Source organism: Anser cygnoides, chromosome 7 (genome assembly GCF_040182565.1).
Source record: "Anser cygnoides isolate HZ-2024a breed goose chromosome 7, Taihu_goose_T2T_genome, whole genome shotgun sequence".
Taxonomy (NCBI): domain Eukaryota; kingdom Metazoa; phylum Chordata; class Aves; order Anseriformes; family Anatidae; genus Anser; species Anser cygnoides.
Window position 1 is genome coordinate 704,174 of NC_089879.1, and position 16,623 is coordinate 720,796.

Sequence of the window (16,623 nt, forward strand, 5' to 3'; positions counted from 1 at the left end):
CAGACTGTGGTGCTGTGGGGGCAGCGCTAAGTACCCGCAGCTCCCACGCGGCGCCTGAGCGGAGCGGGCCCGAACGTCGCCATTCCCATGGCAAGGGGGCCGTACGGCTCGGAGCCTGGCCGGGCCGCAGGGCCCGCCCGCGGCCTTCCCACCCAAGGCGAACGTGCCGCCGGCCGGCAGAGGCACAAGGCCAGGCGCAGCCACGCAGCTCGCTGCGGCCGCGCGGCGCTGCCGCTGTACGGGCCCGCTGCCGTTTGTTTGAGGCGGCCCAAGGCTTCACCGGGCCCTGTGCGTTTCCTCAGTGCCTTCTCAGTCCTAAAGTCACGCAGTGGTAGGCATATGTAATGCTTTCCTACAGCAGTTTCCAAAAGGTCGTTAGTGGGAGGAAGCCTAGACAGCAAATCCATAATACATCTTCCACATGACATGTTTGTGTACAGACTGTGAAGTTCTTGTTTGCTATAAAGAGTAAAATGATGCAGTGCCGTTACAGCGCAGGCAAAAGAAACAACTCCCAAGAGGGTGCAGCTCAGTCCTGTGAGCTGGAGGCACAAAGCCAACCTTTCTTAGGGGCATTTTCTCTTTCCTCTGCAAAATCCTTGTAAGAGTCCCACAGTTGTGTCCAGCTGCCCAGAATGAGAGCAGCAGTGAAGCCCGTGTGGTTGGGAACATCTGGCACGTTCTCACGTGCCCTTTTAAAATCAGGTGTTTTTTCCAATTACGTGTGGCTATGGCAAATGTATCTTTGATTATTGTATTTGCACGTTTACATCGTCACGTCCAAGCTAGTGGACAATTTAGGACCACAGGCTGGACCCTTTAGGACATCATTCTGCCATATTCCTGGCCTGGTTTCCTTTCACATCGTTATCTCTGCCTGGACTTGGGTGAACCGTTAGCTCTCGTTTGTGGTCTCCTGCCAGACGAAAGCCATGCTGCGTGTCCCGGCTCTGAAGATGGCGCTGCTTTCGTTGCTCGGACAAACGGGCGGGCCCTGCGGCGGCTGCCATCGGCCGTGTCTCCGGCACGCGGGTGGCTCTGCCGGGAGCGCGCTCCCAGAACCGCTGCAGGGGATGGGTCCCCTGGGCCTGGGCGAAGGAGCAGCCTCCCGAGGTGAACCACGGGACCGCTTCTGCCCATCGATACAGTGAATGCTTGTGTGGCTTGTCTCAGCTGAAAGTATTTGTCACAGATTTTTCAGTGTATGCATCAAGGATAAATGGCTGTTTCCTGCTTGAATTCTTCCTTGCTCTTACCCGTGACTGTTCTCAATATTAAATTCTCACAATATCTCCTGCCCCCCGGCCCCATCTAAGCCACAAATGCAGTCTCATTCCTAGACTTGGATTAAAAAGACCTTTCTGTGGATTTACGTCTGCTGGATGTCAGATGTCTTTGAATCAAACACGAATACTCGTGTTCAGAAGGGCCAGCCTAATTACAGGGTAGGGAGACAGAGAGCCGTAGGTCTTTTGAGGGGAGGAGGAGATGCTGTAGCACCCGTTGCAGTGATGGCAGCAGATGCAGAAGTGAAAAAGCTGGAGGTCGTGTTCTTCCAGCATTGCTTGTAAGAGAAACTCCAGCTCGGCTGTGTTCATCTGTAGTCTTTGCAAAGAGGCTGTGCCTCTTCTTTGACGGTGCCTTTGACAGCTCTCTGTGCCAGCAGCGCAGCCAACGTGCAGACTGCTGATCTAACATGGCCAACATTAAAACGTCTTGTTTTTAAAATAAAAAAAAATGTGCCCTGCTTTGCTAATGTTAATTATAAATCTCTCAGTGGCTTAAATATGGCTAGCATTTGGATCTTTTTTTTTGTTCTGACAAGCAATCATACAGCACACCCCCACAAGCTAGTTAATTGAACCGAGAGCACGGGATATTTCAGCATCAGATGCAGGATTTGGCAACAATTAAATTTAAGCTAAATTGGATGTCCAAGTCATCTGCAAGTCCTTAGAAGCTGCAGTTTATGAGTTTTGAGCGTTCTGTTCATGCTGGTGGTTGGACAATCTAATTACGAACCACTTAATGTCATAAATGATAAGTAACAATGTCCTCTGTTCTTATGAAATTTTGAACATGTTAGCATGATACAGCAAATATTCCCTAAGCACTTCTATATGAGTTTATTAGAGTAAATATTTTCTGGATTTACCCAGAGGATTATGGGGTGTGCCCTCTTTGTTATTCTAGGCAGCACCGTGATTCAATGATGTTTGCAGAATGAGACTTGCTCCTTGTCTTCTCGTGATGTATTTGTTCTTGTGGATTGGGTCAGCATTCAAAGACGTCTGAAATTCTTGACTTCCTATGCAAGTGTCTGTGCACTGCTTAGAAGCAAATCTGTTCCTCATAGCAATTGTACCGACATAAATCCAGAGAAGCTGCACTGGGTACGGCTCCATCCTTCTGTTTGTACAGTGGTGAATACAGGAGCTGCCCACAAGCCAACAACAGTAATTGGGATTTTATTAATGATCATAAACATAGGTGATATTTGTTAGAGGCTGCCTTCCTTTTGCGGGTCATTGGCCCCAACGGGAGGAAGCACCAAAATTATAGATTTGAGCTACATGCTATGTTCTAATTGTGTACTGTGCCAGGTCTCCTGTGTCTGTAAGTGTCCTTTACAAGTGGCAGGATATGGTGCTGGCGTAAGATCAACTCTTGTAAATGGTCTGTGTTTTTCCAGGCAGTCTTTATTTATACCTCTTGTTCCCTGGGAAGCAGATGAGCCGTACAGTCTCACTGCCTAATTGTATTATAAAAGCTATACAATTTGCCACATTTGTCTAGCCCAGGTAGCCTCAGCCCTGGTTATGTATGGGGCTCAAAGCCATTATGTCCGACCACATTCCTTACAAAACAGGGGGATCCTGGAGTCCTGTGGTGTAAATACAGGTGTGTTTCAGACACACTTTTCCTCTTTAGGCAGTGGTTCATACAAAGCACGCCCCTCGTGTCCGAGCGTGCCACCCAGTCCTTCCCATCAGTGCAGCGTTGCTGTTCGTTCGCCTGCACAGTGTGTGGACACCGTCACATCTGATGCCTGCGAAGTGTGGCCAGAAGATATGTGGAATTGTCAAAGTACACCATACTGGATATTTTCCAAAGGGTTTTCATTCTCCCAGTGCCTGGAGAAAGTTTCCTTAAAAAAAAAAAAAAGTGCCCTCAGAATACCTGCTTCGTGAGGAAGCGCTTCAGGAAACCAGCAACTCATGCGCTGCACAAAGGGTAATGTTTTGCCAGTAACAGGTGGGCGCTGCTCTCCCCAGTTGCTCAGAAGCTCAGTGTTTGTCTGGATGCTTTCTGATCATGAATTAATTCAGCCAAGCGCAGTGCGCTTCTCAAATGCTTGCCCAGGCACAGAAAGCTTCGCTCCGTCGCAGCTCAGGGACGGGTGCTGCGGGGGTGAGCTCGCCGGGTCCCTTGCGTGTAGCACAAGCGAGGGGCTTGGTGTGCACGTGGAAAGCTGTTCTGGAGCACACACGGCATCCTGGGCACCGCACTGCTCTTCAGCAGTGGAAAACCTTTTTCCTAACGTGTCCAAACGGTTGTGCACTGTACTCCATTTCTCATTTAATTCTCCCCTCAAGATGGATGGATTCGGGGGAAGGAGAGACAGAAATGACTAATTCTCATGCCTGAGCTGTATTCCTGTATTCTATTCTGTCATTTAGGTACCTGGGTACCTGCTCTTTTTTTTTTTTTTTTTGTCTCTGTTGATGTATCTTTCTGCTAATGCTTTAATGCTTTCAGCATTGGGAAAACAGGGAAACAAAAAAACAGGAAAACAGAAAGGTCAGGCTGCTCAGCCTGTCGCTACTGAAGAGGTTCTTAGAAAATGGCCATAAAATAAAGGCTTTGTAAACAGCAGAAGTAGAATGCGATTTCCATTAGGTTTGAGTTCTTGAATGCTGCTTCCCTCCATCTGTCTTTCCCTTAATAACGCTGTTGGGAAAACTCAGCGTGTGATATGACCGTTCTGCAGCGGTACAGCTGCTAACGTGGCAGTTAGGGGCTGTCAAGTACAAGACAGCAATGGTAGTTTGCTTGCTTTTTCCTCAGGGGAGGCAATACTTCGGGTTCTCTTTGCCTGATTTTTTACACAACCTGCAAGAAATTCGTTTTTGTTAAGACATTTAGTTTCTTTCAGTCTTGGTTGAAGTTGGCTACTTCAAAAGTTACTCGGGAAGGAAGAAACTGGACAATCAGGACAGACAGTTGGGTGGAAGTGCCTTGTTTCCCATGGAGTGAGGGTAACACCAGGGCTGCAAGAAATCTGAAAGCCTCTTCCCACTCCAAGGGAGGGTCACTGTGTCAATTTTAGCAGATATTTATCTAGACTGTTACTACCGCTATCTGGTGCTGGAAGCTGTGCACTGCTGTTGAGGATCCCCCTGCAGTCTGTTTCGGTATCTTGCTGTGCCTAGCCTTAGAAACTTTCTCTCAGTAAGTAACCTGAATCTTCCGTGTTGCCATTTATTACCTGTGCTGTTGACCTTGGATACAAAAAATAAATTATTCTCTTCTGATTTGCAGCATCGTTTGGTGTATTTGAGGATTTATGTCTCCTTCAGTCAACCCTTTTTAAGCCAACGAGCTGACTTCAAGCAGTTTTTCTTCATAAAACACTCCTCTTGCTCTCTTTTGGGCGATGTGTCTGATTGTTCGTGCCCAGGTGCCATACCCAGCCCTGGTCCCCGGGGTTCATCCCACCTCGCAGGGCCCGCCTGCTGTTGGTCCAGACCGTTCCGCATTCCTACCCGGTGTGCAGCGCTCCCGCTCTCTCCCAGCTGCTTGTTTGCCATTATCGAGGTCATTAGTGAAAACAGTAAACGGCACCCGCTGCAGACTGCGCGCCCTCTCCTTTGGTACCTCTGTTTGGACAGTGAGCGGCTGCCTCCTCTAGGGCCAGTGTGACCCCCATTGTTTTCCTTGGAGCGTACTCCTGAGGCCGGGGTGGAGAGTGTTTCCAGCGAGGTAGAGTCTGAAATAAATATGCTTCAGGTGTTCTTCCAAAAGCTGAATCCTTTGGGAAATCGTGTTGTCTCTTCTAGTCATTTTGCCTGTACTTGGAAGTAAGGTTACTTCCCAATTCTCTGCTTATCTCCTAATTAACATGAGGGTTTTTCCGACGTAGATCAGTCCCTCAAAGAGAGATAGCAGCTCTAATTGGAAAGGAAGGATTTATCTTAAGATGCAGTCCTTGTGATACCAGACTAGTATTTTCTCTTTTCCCAAGTTGTGTCAGCCTGTTGGATCAGCTCTGAAGTGCTATTAGAGACTTTACACGCACAGCCTTCAAATTGTCAAAGACCCCACGCACAACATACCGGCGGAGTTATACTCTCAATTCACATAAAATATACTGTACTCATTTTCTGAGAAGTCGGGTTTGTGTTGGAACAGGTGAAGGATCTGTTGTCAGGGTTGTCAATAACCCATCATTCTAATAATGTGTATGTACACCAACTTTTTTTTATAAAGTAGGGCGTCATAGCCGTAGGCTGCCTCTAGATGTGCAGCTGTGTTTGATTAAAAAATATATTATAATAAAATATTACAGTATAATGAATGTAAAAATTACATATGATATTATATTGATATTAGAAGAAAAAAAGTAAGTTAAGACAACTGCTGACCCTTTTTTTACAAAGAATTCAATATACAGGTTGAAAATGGACAATGTCAGCATGCAGTAGCGTGGCAGAAGTTCTGGGCAACAGCAGCGCAGTGGAGCTGTGAAACAGATAACTGCACCATCATGTAATCAGTTTGTGCACTGAATGGGGAGAGCTACGAAACCACAAAGGAGCCACTGGTTTCAAGGTGCTCTGCACAAACATGGGAAATTATTTTAATCTTTACATTGCAAATTCTGTTTTTATAGTTGTGAAATGCCTAATTTGGCACGCTTTTGTGTCAAAGGGTATTTTAGTTAGAGGAAGCATCTCACAGTTGATAATTTTAAGTACATATTGGGCAGTAAATACTATAAGATGTAAGACAGGACAACTCACTGAAAAAATAGTGAAGAAAGATTATCATTTATAGCAGCACTTTAGGAACGCCTTAGACTGATATTAGTAATTATTAGTAGATATTAGATTATTATCAGATATTAGTAATTAGTAAGAGCAATCTTCAGTGCCAAAGACAAGATGGACCGAACAACTTCAGAAATGACCTAATGTCACACAGGCAGTGAGACAGGAGAACAAATAATTTATGTATGAAGCATTGTCAAGTAAGTGACGGATTAGGGTTTATTCACATTCGTTGGCAAGTGTATGGAAAAAGCCCTCATTTTCCGTGGTCATTCAGAAACAGTAGAGTGTTACGGAAATATCCCAATGCAATGCCAGATGAATCTGCTGAAAGGTTCTGTGGATAGCAAAACTGATGAGCGATGAGCTCAGTCGTTGCCGTGCCCCTTGCCATGCCCCGTGCCGCTAACCCAGCGAGCACCGCTCGCTGCGCCGGAGCTCTCCCCGCGCTGGTCACGCAGCGCTGCACGCGGTAGCTGCTGGCTCTTCTGGGTGCTTGGCTGAAGGCACAGCGATTACTCAGCTGAGTAACTGCTGTCTGCTGTGCGTGGGGATGTTTGTGGTGATGGGCCGCTTGAGGGACGGTGAATAACTCGGCAGGATTAATTAGCGGAAGCATAAAAGCTCCACAGTGCCTAATGGGAGAGCTGCAGTAGGAAGATCCTCGTCTGTGCTGTTGAGTGCTCAAAGCATATTTCTTCATTTTGGTAATACGATATTGTTCAGTGGTGTTGGGTAGGTTTGACAGGAAGGCATGTGAGGTAGGGCCCTGGCTTCTTAGGAGCACGTTCCCCATCCGGGCTGGAGGCAGCCCCTGGGCTGTTGGCAGTCCACGCGCCCGTCTGCCCCCGCAGCCTCCTCTCCCAGGAGACACGGCTCGCCCCAGCACGCCGTGACAGGAGCTGGTGGCTAGAAGGAATTGCAACGGATTCGTCGTGAGCAAGGGACTCGGTGCGTTTTGTGTGCTGAGTTTCTGCACATGCAGAGGTGGGTGCTGGGGCTGGAGGAGACGTCACCTCGAGGAGCTGCCATCGCATGCACTTCATTGGTTTTTTCTAAAGAAGGGTCAGCAATGGTCTTAACCACAAGTTATCGCTAATGCTCTGCCTTCTGAGATGGAGGTTTCTCACTGGTACTTTTGCTGCTTGTACTGTGGTAGTGCGGGGCATGTTCTCTGAGGGTGGCGCTCCAAAGGCTTCGTGTTGAGTGTTGGACCAAGGGAGAGTAAAGCTATGTTTGATCGCGTCCTGCAAGGTCTAGGTCTGAACTGTCCTTTTTCCCAAGGGAAGGATAGTGGGGATTTTAATGCAGTATTAAAAAGGAAATATGAACAGATGGAGCTATAACCTGGCCAAACTTCCATCCCGCCAAGTTACAGGCTTCAAACCTGGAGCTGATGGAGTAATTAGTGCTCAGTGCAGCGCGCACAATATGTACACGCAGGCATTTGCTGTCAAGTAGCAATTGTTTACACTTACTCTGATTGCTGGCTGCCAGTTGGCAGACCCAACACTCAGTGTCAAAATCTGAGAGGTTTTCCTATAGCTTTGGCATATTAGCTGTTTTTAATGAACTGAAGTGAGCTTTGCTCACCTTCTGCTGGGAATCACTTCACAATTTGCTGGCATCTTAGGTACAAGCATCTGCACTGTGATAGCTCTTACGGTTGCTTCGCAGTCCCTTGTGCCTGCTGCCGAAAAACAAGGTCTTTTGGTATAGGGGACCTTCGCTAGATGAGATGTCTACCAGGGCAGATCTCTTCGTGAGAATTTGGTGATAACCACATCAGTGCGATGAAGCAAGCTCCTGCCAGTGGAACATTAAGCAACTGGCTGCGAGTTTCATTAAATTCCTCCTGAAAGTTTTGCATTGTGGAACACGAGTACTGCCTTTTTCCTTGGCTGCGAGTTTACACCTGCATTTATTTACTTCAGCAATGGAGACACTTGTGCCTGGGAGGCACGTTGTGGCAGCAGCACAGCAACCTAGCTGCTAGGGCACACCGCTCGCAGGGCCATTGCCTGGCAGCAGCTTTTCAAAATGAGCGATGAGGTTTTTCCAGATAGCACAGGGATTGTTTTGGCCTTGGGATCTGGAATAGCTACAACATTAATTTATGTTCAGAGATTAAATAAAGCCCTCCATTCTTCATTGGAAATAATTAGATTTCCGTCTGCTCCCAGGTTTTATCAAATATGTAACTAAAAAAATCATCTTGTCTACCTCTTTGACCGGCGTGTAGAACATCACAGAATCTAATTATGGCTGTAATGAAAGATGACTCCAAATACAAGGCTTAACTCAAACTGTTTGTCAGCCTCAGGAAGATGTATTTTTCACATGTTATTCAGAAAAGACTTGTTAACTGGAGTTGTCTGCTGGGCTCCAGATGCTCACAGAAATGCGGGGATTGCTGCTGATGTGGAGTAAGCGGTGGGCTCAGGGTGGGTGCATCCAAAAGGCAGAAAGAGGACGGGTCACAGTGTGCTCGGGGGGGTCTGCAGATCGGCGGGACTTTTCACTGCTGTTCTTCGAATAATATTAAGACCAGAAAATCCTAGCAGAGAGATGGGCATGACTGAAGCTGTACAAAAATGTAGGTGCCTGTCAGGCGTTCCTGGAAGTGTGGCAGCTTCAAAACGCATCTCCCTGGTTGTCCTCCCGGTCTCGCAGCAGTGGAAAACAAGATGCGGGTCTGCTTTCAGACACTCATGGGTGTCTGCTCTTGTGTGTCCCTGAGGTCAGCACGTCCGGGCAGTGCCACATGGGGGCACGTATTCCAGGCTATGACCAAAGGAACAGTCTGCTTACTTCTGTGTTGCAGCATTTAGTAAAGACATCGGATTTTGAGGTAGCTGTCAATGATTTCTGTCAAGCAATGAAACCATATGGCAGGTCTGCACGAGGGGAGAGGGTGAGGGAAAAAGGCAAACAAAACTAAAAGACAGTGCTTCTTTTCTTTTTTCATTTCTTTGGTTTATATGCTGTCACATTCTCAGTTTTTCCTTGTTTATTTGGATTAATGTCTCTGATGAGGTATAGAAGTCTACGTATTTTTTGGAGCTGCAAGTCAAATAATCACCCATCCCCAAAACTCGATTACAGGAACATCTGCTTAATGTCTGACTAGATGTTATTTTCTCAGCGTGACACGAAAAGGAAGTGTTTAATCTGAACCATGCAAAATTGCTTTAAATCACAGGATTCAGAGCTTGTGGATAACATTCTGCATTGTCTCCTCAGCAACTCTTTCAGGAAAGTTGGAAAAGATTCCAAGGTAGACACCAGATAGAAGAACTCAGCTCCCACCGTGCTAGATACAGGAACCAGAAATGAGTTTTTCCGGGGGGGGGGGGGGGGGGGGGGGGGGGCAGGTTGTGTGTTGGTCGTGTTAACATTTAGATGCAATTTATGTCAACAGCAAGATAGAAATAAGAAATAAAAATAAGAAATAAGGTTCATTTTGAAAAAAAATCAAAGCAAAACAAAACAAAACAAAACAAACCCTGCAATGGCAGCTTTGCATGTGTTTGAGCACGCTCCCAGCTGTCCCTGTTCTACGTGTTTTCCTCCCCCTTGAACGCAGAGGAGTGAGCGCGATGCAGATCAGTCCGGGCTGTGCAACTCGCAGTTCTGCAGATTTACACAGGAGCATGAACGCGTTCTTAAGACCAGACAGCTAAAGTTACTGAGGTGTGACACACTGAGATGTTATCTTGAACAACAATTTTTATTTTAGGTAGGAAGAGGTTTTCACCTCTATCAGACGCAACTGAGAAAGGGATTTTTAATGGAAGTGTTGACATGACCTGAAAACACCAGCAGGCTTGCTATGAATAAAAGTTTTATCAGCTACTGTTACAACTTGGCTGTAGCAAACAGCCATGCTGAATTAAAGAGGTTTTAATGATTTATGGTGTTCTCACAAACTAGTCCTTCATCAATCTTGTGATAAAGCGTAACTTTCAGCAGGGAAAATGTGAAACGGCAAGACTCCGTGAAAAATATCTTAAGGTATAAAATATGTGGAGGTGTTCAGAATGAAAAATAAAATCAACTCTTGAGGTAAGGATGTGAAAGCAGATGTGTTGAGCTGCTAACCTTGTGCTTAGAGCATGTCTGCTGAGGACTGTAGGCTTTTTCCATTCGTTGTAACTTATTACCTTTTAATTTCCTTTATACCTGAGTAAATGGGTTCTGATTTTGACCTTTGCATCTGAAGAGGGAACTGTGTTATTAAAATATTTGCTGTTGTTCTTTGAGATGTAGCTATAATGTGGTCCAAACTGGCTGAAATTGATAATTGCTGAAAAGCTGCTTATGGTACCAGCTTGCTCTGGAGGCCAGATGCCCGCATCTGGTGCAGCCCAGCACACAGGACAGACCTCTCTCACAGAGGCCATACGGAGCTGCTGTGCCAGCCGGTGTGCGCTTTTCAGGAGCCTAAAAATGTGGAGGTACTTGCAAAAAACAGCAGAGTGCAGCAGGAGCACCTACTGGTGCTGTGCGTGTCCCAGTCTGCGAGCACCAGCATCCCACCCGCACCGGTTATGACCAGAGGTAGGAGCAGCGGTTTCCGCGTTACACCTGGGGGTGAATGTTGTTTTGAGGAGCAGAGCTGCACAGGTGAGCGCCCAAATGCGGCACTGCTGTGCTGTGCAGGCCCGGCCCTGAGCAGTGACCGCGGCCTGATCCCGTTCAGAGGCACGGCCGAGGGCTGGAGGAGACGAGGAAGGGCTGAGAAGCGCCGTCGTCACGGCCAGCAGCCGTGCAGGCGTGTGTCACCGTGCCTCGTTCGTCAGCGTCGCATAGTACAGGAGATTGCTATGCAGATTGCCACCGGGATCAGGGCTGCAGATGTCCCATTCTTTAAACGGGTCTTTGTGTGCTGGAGATAATAGTTGGGGAAAACACTGCCAGAGACACTATTGTCAAAACTGTTCCCAGAACAAAGTTCTGGTTAAATAACCCGCATAATCAAAGCAATGAAGGCTTCTGATTGTTTTAAAGTATGTTTTTACTCAGGATCAGACAGTATTACAGCAATGGGTCCCCTCTGAGAGCGGGGTGGGGCTCCTGCAGCACCCACACCAGTGTCCCCAGCCTCTGCGAGTCGTTGTGCCAGCTCCTGGGTCGGCTCCTCGCCAGCAGCCGTGGGGCTCAGAGGCCTTGCAGGGGTCTGCGTCCTCGCGGTGCTGGGCACCTCGTCGGGGCCTGCTCCTGCTGAGGGTTCCTGCACTCCGCAGCCCACGTCCTGTCCTCTGGGTCCGTCGGTGTTACTGTTGGGTGTGTCAGGTAGCCCTCAGTTCCCCTTTTGTTCCCAACCCCTCCTGCCCGGCCTGCTCGGCTTCGTGCTCCCCGTGGCTGCTCTCCGGGCTGTGCCCGAGCGCTTCTGCCCTTCCTGCCTCCTGCGCTCGTGTCGGGGCGCTGGGACGGGACAGCTCCAGCTGCCAGATGGCTGCTTTCGTCAGAGCCAACGCAAATGGGGCCTTTTCGGGAACACTTTAGATCGGCTAAACCTGATTTGGTAAATTTGAGTTGATTTTTGTCAGATGCTGCCGGTGTTTCACACCTGATGCAACCTGTAGCTCAGTGCTTCTTTTGCTTTGTAGGAGCTGGTTTTCCATGGCTGGTAGTGCAGTGCCTGGGATCCGGCACTGTAATTATGGGATCAAAACAGCCAGAAAGACCCAGGGAGTGCCCCTGAGGGAAGGCTGAAGATGGTTTTTGTGCAGACCTCTCCCAGACAGTGGAGGCTCTTGGCAGACTGTACCCCGGCTGGGCGGGGAGGACCTGTGGCACGAGGGGACATGGTTCCGCCGTGGGCTCGGCAGGTCAGGCGCATGGTTGGACTTGATGATCTTGGAGGTTTTTTCCAGGCTGGATGATTCTGTGATTCTCTGACTCGGGAGGTGAACCTGCAGGTGGACCTCAGCATTTATGGACGGAGCGCCGCGTCCCTCAGCGTGCCCCCTGCTGGGAGCCGATGGCTGGCCGATAGCAAGGGGTGAGCAGCGGCCACAGGGGACGTGGGGCCACAGTCACCGCCCGGCAGGGTGTCCGCCCCTGCGTGTCCACGGCACCGGGGCTCGGGCTTGTGCAGTGTCGCAGGGGTGACCCGGGCCCCGGGGTCCTTCCCGGCCGGACACAGAAGTCAGGACCTGCCTGTGAAGCGGGTAGGCGCTTCCAGCAGAGCTCCATCCAGCTGCTCGCCGTGGTTCGTGTGCCTAATGGATCCTGGACATTTTAATTATATCACTGCAAGTACACCTAGGAGACAGCTTTAAGCTTCGTTATCTTGGCTATGGCTAAAAAAAAAATTGATTGTATGGTTTTATCCTTAATGTTTATTAGAACTGTAGAACAAATTAATATTATCTTTTTAATTACCAATGTTACACAGATGTTAATTACCAGGCAAAGACTGTATTTCAATTACCATCAGTGCAATCATAATACAAAATGGATATGAAGATTGGTTTTAAATAACAGGGTAGCTGATGCTGCCTACTGTGCAGCTGTGATACTGTGGCCACGTCAAATGTCTTTGGTTCCTCTTCAGAATAACTCGATCCCTTTTTGTTACTTTCCTGGTAGCCGAAAATCAACTTTCTTTCGGCAAAAATATAATCGGCAAAATATAATACATAAAAATATGTAAAAATATAATTGGCGGATGTCACTGCCTGCAGTCAGGGCGTGAGGGCATCCGCAGCCCCGAGGGATGGGAAGGGGGGCGGCAGCGAACCTTTTTGGGGAGGTGCTGCACCTTGCTGAGGCGGTGTCTCCGGGGGGCAGAGGAACACAGCGGGCACATCACTGCCAACAGGCGTGGTGGCTGCTGCTCCATGCCCAGCCTGAAGGGAAGGGCTGCAAGGTACGTCCTGCCTGGGGCACGGTGGTGCTCGCGTGGAGGCGGCGCCTGGTGCCTGAGCTATTGATGCAGAAGCTGTTCGGTGCCAGAGGCAACTGGTATTTTCTTTGTTGGGTAAAAGTTTAGGGCAAATTCTGGCGGTGCTTTTGCTCATGTCGATTTCTAATGACTTCATTGGAGTTGGCTCATGTCTGAGAGCTGAAATCTGCTGCTCTGGGTGATTAATGGCTGGGGGGTGCTGCTGGGGTCAGCTAAGCCCTGCGGGTGGCATCGATGCGTCAGCTGCGATAAACAGCCGGTTCCGGAGTGGCCGCTTGTAGCTGCAGCGCTTGTCATCTCTGCACGGTGGGAAATATGAGGATTTTTTTTTAACCATCTGAATATCTGATGGGAGTTTCGTACACTTTGCGTGTCCAGGAGCCCAGGCACAAATACCCAAAGGAAGTCAGCAGGAACGGGAGTGTAAGTCAATACGTTTGGATCGGGTGTAACCACTCCGAATAAGCTCTTCTCCAAGCTGGAGCAGTGTTCTCCTGTGGTTCACTTTTATGTAGGATTAAGGTGTTTGACGTTAGTGTGTAGTACTCGCTAATGCAAAGCATTGACTCTGCTCTAAAAACAAAATAAGCGAAATCCAGGTTTGTACGCTGAAGCTTCTTGATGGCTATCAGCCGGCATCAATACCATTTCTGTGTGTGTAAGGATTATAGTGCATTTTCTGGTCTTTCAAAGGCAGAAGCCATTAAGAGGTTCTGGAAAATCTACTGCTCACATTCCCAAAGCAAGAGGAAGATTTCTTGAACCCATCTGTGTGCATTTGCATCAGATGTGACAGTAATGTCCTGCAGAGGATGGGATCTTGAGTGCCTTAATTTAAGATGACGTCTGCCTCAGTAGAAGGAAAAATAATCTTTGGGTAGCTGAGATCAAGCAATCTCAAGTATTTATCAGCTTCGCAGATACTGCCCAGAATGCAAAGTACTTGCTTTTGTTTGAGTCCACAGACAAATTGTGCTGTTCCATTATAATTAGCTTGAGATAAGTCAGGACATGCTATTAAATGATTAGATGACCTTTCATCTGAGTGGGGATTTCAGCCCATTGGATTCATTCAGAATCAGCAGGAAAAAAGTTACTGAATTTCTAAAGGAGAAAAGGCAAAGCCTGCCTGCCTAAAAGATAGCAAGTAAGTTGGACTGAAAAATGTACAGAGCTGCAAAAATCCAGAGGATCAGGGAAAATATCCTAAAATAACAAGAACAATAGCAAAAAAATTTCCAGTGAAAAAATGTCTTGCCGTCCCCTGGACAACAACAACAAAAAAACGACAACCAAATCTCTGCTCTCTGATTCCACTCCAATTTACAGCATGGTTGGGTGGAAAATAGAAGTAACTCTTAAAAGCAGTAGCTCAGTGAGTGATGCAGAGGAATAAGAAGTCAGATAATTCCTAGCAGTTTGTGAACTTTGTTTCTGCTGTTGCTGCTTAATCCACTGAGTGACAAAGAGTGCTGTGATTCTACGGAGGAAGGTTTATCCCCAGGCTTTGCCCTAAGATGTCTGTGCGAGGGTAAATGACGTGTGTGCTTCCTCCGGAAACCGCGGGGCTCATCCCCGGGCCAGGAGCAGTCGTGCTTCGGATGGTGTGAGCTGGCCGGCACGTAGGTTCCTCAGGTACACCCAGTATTGATTTTTGGTGTTTTTTTTTTTTGTTTCAAAACCTTAATTGGTGGTCGGATATTTGCAGTTCGGAATGTTTTCCCTGAGGCAGTTAGCAGCCGGCACAGACGGGCACCCCCCGGCTGCTCCAGCAGCAGTGGATGGGAGCTGCGGATGACCGGCCTCGTGCCTCCCGCCGCCTGCCCGCCGCCTCCTCCGCCCGCGCTGCCTGCCCTGCCCTGCGTGCATCCGCACAGCCCGCGTCCGTCCGTCTGTCCGTCGTCTGTCCGTCCGCCCACCAGCCTCAGTGGCCCCTGGGGCTCGAGCCAGTGCTCCTGCCATGACCCCGCTCTGCAGGAGGGTGTCTCATTTCTTTTAAGTTTTTAAACGGACGGATTTGCTGTCAGCTCAGCAGAGGGTGAGGTGTCCTGGCAGCGGGAGGCCGCAGGGACAGCTCAGTGCCGAGGCCGGGGAAACCGGCGGGGTGCTGGCACCTGACAGCAGCGGCCGGGAGCGGCGCAGCCACGTCTGCCGGCCGGGGAGGCGGCAAGGCAGCGATGGAAGGCTCCTGGGTGGGAAATGGGGGTCAGGGGGGCTAAGGCTAGATCCTTCAGTGCTCTGCCTGCCGAGAACACACTGTAAGCACGAGGTACAACGGCAGCTCTGTCAACATGAAGTGTTGTGAAGGAGCAGCTCACCTGCACGCCGCGTGGGGACCCGCACGGACGGTCCTGCAGAATGCGTCAAATGTGCGGCACACGTGAGTGTGGCTGGGGAGGAGGTGTCAGCAGCCGAGCCAGCAGAGCTGCCGGCGGTCAGCCCCGCAGCGGGTGCCGGGCCCTGCCACTGCCTCAGTCCCTCTGCGTGTTCGAGCTTTCCTTTAAGCACGTCTGTCTTGTAAAAGGTGTTTGTGAGGTGCTCAGCGCGTGTGCAGTGCGTCCTCCTTGCCTGGTGCAGGTTGCATAAAGGAGTTTGGGAACGTACCGGGAAACTGTTTAAAACATGTTGGGTTGTGCTTGTGGCTCTGCCCAAGCTTGGACAAGTTGGGCTTGTTTTGAGAAGACCCAAAGGACTCTGATGCCTTTACACATATCTGCACATGCAGACACGCTCGTGTGCTGTGTGCTTTAACAGTAACACCTACATAAAGAAGATGGGTATTACAAAGCCAGTAGTCCATTTTCCCCTCCCATTACTTTTTTTTGGGGGGCATCATCTAGGTCAGTGATCCTTGTTAGTCTCCTCTAAATTAATGCAATAGATTGGGCTGTTGAGCAAAGACCAAGATTGCCCCAGATTCGGATGAAAACAAGCCGCCAGCTATGATGACAATACAGGCGTTGTCATTGTCTGGGGCCCCATAAAGTCAGATCGAAATGGGAGATGTTAAATGCACATCTCATGTCCTGAATAGTAAATGCAAGTTCCAAACCCTTTGTGCCTTTAATGCAATAAAAGCAAAGGCAGCTGTATACAAACCATTTGGCAGCAGCTGAATGCTCAGGGTATCTGGGACTCTATTAAATCTTTTATGTGCCATGTCTTGAGCAATATACTGCCAGCTGATGCCTGCCTTCTGCATTGCAAATCTGGCAGCATTACATACAATTTCTTCTAATGGCTGCATTTAAGCACCGAAATTTTCCTTTGTGCAGCGAGGGACCACGTTATGCAGGATGAGGACAAAGTAGTCTCTTCTTTTGCTTTCTTGTGTCGCTTCGCTTTGTAGATCTACTTGAAAAATGGATCGAGATAAATATAAAAAACCACTTAGACTTGTTACCAAGTAGATGGTTCTTGCTTCCACAGGAGCAGATGCACGAGCAGAGAAGCAGACAGAGGTGCGTGTTGGGCACTTACGTGTCTGTGCATGGGACATATTTCTGTAATCGCAGACACTAGGAAGGATTCCTGCTGCCACGGAGGACCTAAACGTCCATGCCAGGCGAGGGCAGGACCAACAGCGCTCCTTACATTGTAGGCTAGTGCTAGGCCCTGCCAAGAACTGCATTAACGTTGTCCTTAACCATTAATGGCTGT

General features: G+C 48.6%; 1 protein-coding gene across 4 annotated transcripts in view; it reads left to right on the forward strand.

Moving 5' to 3' along the window:
• STK32C (serine/threonine kinase 32C) overlaps nt 1–16,623 on the forward strand; it is a 91,040-nt gene that overhangs the window by 56,168 nt on the left and 18,249 nt on the right. Inside the window, exon 1 of one of the 4 annotated variants that reach the window (XM_048048863.2) lies at nt 14,544–14,598. The exons of the other annotated variants lie outside the window; for them this stretch is intronic. The gene's annotated coding sequence lies outside the window, so the exon portion shown is untranslated. Of the gene's footprint in view, nt 1–14,543; nt 14,599–16,623 lie in introns of those variants that run through there. 4 annotated transcript variants of the gene reach the window in all.